Source organism: Gavialis gangeticus, unplaced genomic scaffold (assembly GCF_001723915.1).
Source record: "Gavialis gangeticus isolate Ggan-Ray unplaced genomic scaffold, GavGan_comp1, whole genome shotgun sequence".
NCBI lineage: Eukaryota > Metazoa > Chordata > Crocodylia > Gavialidae > Gavialis > Gavialis gangeticus.
Window position 1 is genome coordinate 57,726,359 of NW_017728994.1, and position 2,028 is coordinate 57,728,386.

The window sequence follows — 2,028 nt, forward strand, 5'->3', positions numbered from 1 at the left end:
CCCCCCCCCCCCCTTAAAGAAAAAGTGTGTACCCCTTTCTCTTTCTTGGTGGAGTTTGCTTATTTTTCTGTATTAGATTTATGATTAGGCTGTGTGGCTATGATCATAATCAAGTTTTGACTATTGAAAGTCAAGCCAGGAATTCTATTAAGAATTTTATATACCCTGGTTGTGACACCATTATCTTTTCCCATTGGAGATATTCAAGGAAAGAAAAGGGTGCACAGGAAACAGTAGTCACCCTAAAAAGCGTGATAGTTTTGAAGTTGCAAGTTATTAAGGTTATTGTATTGTTTCTCATTCATAATATCAACAGTTAACAACTGTTATGGTTTGTATGCCTTACCATGTCAGTTTTAAACATTACACTGTTTCTACACTGAAAGAAAATTGGTCCCAACTTCTATTGTGTCTTCACTTAAAAATACCCCTCAAAACAGCCTTTGCTTTTGCCTCTGGATTATTTCGTAGTTTGATGGTAAACAAACTTGTTCTCTCTGAAATAGAAACAAAGATGAGGGTTCAAAGAGACTTACTATTGCATTTTGCAGCCAGCACTTACAAGATATTCTTTTACTGATTACTGTGCTATATGACTATATCTACATTATGAGTGATTTTTAAGAATATAGCTATTGACTAATATGACTAATATATAAAATAATTGAATTGAATAATCACTTCCTTCCTTTCCTGTGGTATTTTTCTGAACCATGAATAATTCTTAACAATACAGTAAAAGTAACATTTGTAGTTTTAAGGACTTTTAACACCAGTCCTAGTTTGTAACTGTCTATTGGGGATTACATTAGGGCTGTGCGAAGCTTCAATAGCTGATCCGATTTGGGGACAATCTCCTAATCAGAATCAAATTGGGAGACCAAGTAAAATCTCTGAAGCAATTCGAAGCATCCAAATTGATTTGGAAAAGATTTGGCTGATTTGGAGATTTGGCCATAGACTAAACAGGCAGCTGACAGCTGCCTCCAGCTGGCAAGTCTGTTGGGGTTGGGGGAGAGTAGGGGGAGGGAGGGATTGGGACTGGGACAAGCTGCCCAGCTGGGGCAGGGAGGCACGTTACTTGGGGTGGGGGGCAGGGGCAGCGCAGGATGTGGGCATGGCAGCAGTGGGAGTGGGAGCTCTGCCCTTCAGCCACTTGCCTAGCTGGGGTGGGGGGGCGAGATGCGGGTGTGGCTTGCTCCAGACAGAAGGGGGCAAGCGGTAGCAGGGCATAGCCCCCACTCCCAGCCCTGCCACACCTGCATCCCACACCCCCTGTGCTGGCCCACCAGTGGTGGTAGGGCAGAGCCCACACTCCCAGCGCTGATGCGGGTGTGTCAGCGCTGGATCGGGGGCTATGCCCTGCTGCCATCTGGAGTGAGCTGTGCCTGCATTGTGCCCCCCCCCCCCATGCCGGCTGGGCAAGCAGCAGCAGGGCAAAGCCCCCATGGCCCCCCCTGCTGGGGGCAGAGGCAGACACAGCCAGAGGAGCTGTGGGAGAAGCCCCCATGGCTGCCTTGCCTGGCTCTGTTCCCTGCCCAGCCCCAGCTTAAAAAAAAACCCTGCACTTGCTGGCTGCAGCAGTGGCAATCAGGACCTCTGATGCTCGTGGCAGAGCTCCCCCACATAACATGGGGCAGCGGAGTGCAGCAGGGATAACCCCCCTGCCTGGCACCTGTGCGGCAGCTGCCCCATGACGCAGGTGCAGCATGGCTTGGCAGGGCACTGCACTCTGTCTGGGAGCTGGGGCGGCTCCAGCAGTTGGCTGAAGCTGGCCACCGCTCAACCCAAGCGGTCCCAGCTTCCAGGCAGCGCTCAGTGCCCTGCCAAGCTGAGCTGCACCCGTGCCATGGGGCAGCTGCTGGGTGGGTGTCAGGCAGGGGGTTGATCCCCACTGCCCTGCGCTGCACAGGGGGCCTCTGCCACGAGTGCCCAGAGGTCCCAATTGCCGTTGCCAGAGCCGGTGAGTACGGGGCTTTTTTTTTTCTTTTAAGTGCTGGAGGCTGGGTCTGGGCGGGGAGAGCAAGG

General features: G+C 51.0%; 1 protein-coding gene across 4 annotated transcripts in view; it reads left to right on the forward strand.

Moving 5' to 3' along the window:
* Positions 1 to 2,028, forward strand: part of ATRNL1 (attractin like 1) — a 1,264,546-nt gene that overhangs the window by 205,629 nt on the left and 1,056,889 nt on the right. The gene's annotated exons all lie outside the window — the stretch shown is intronic.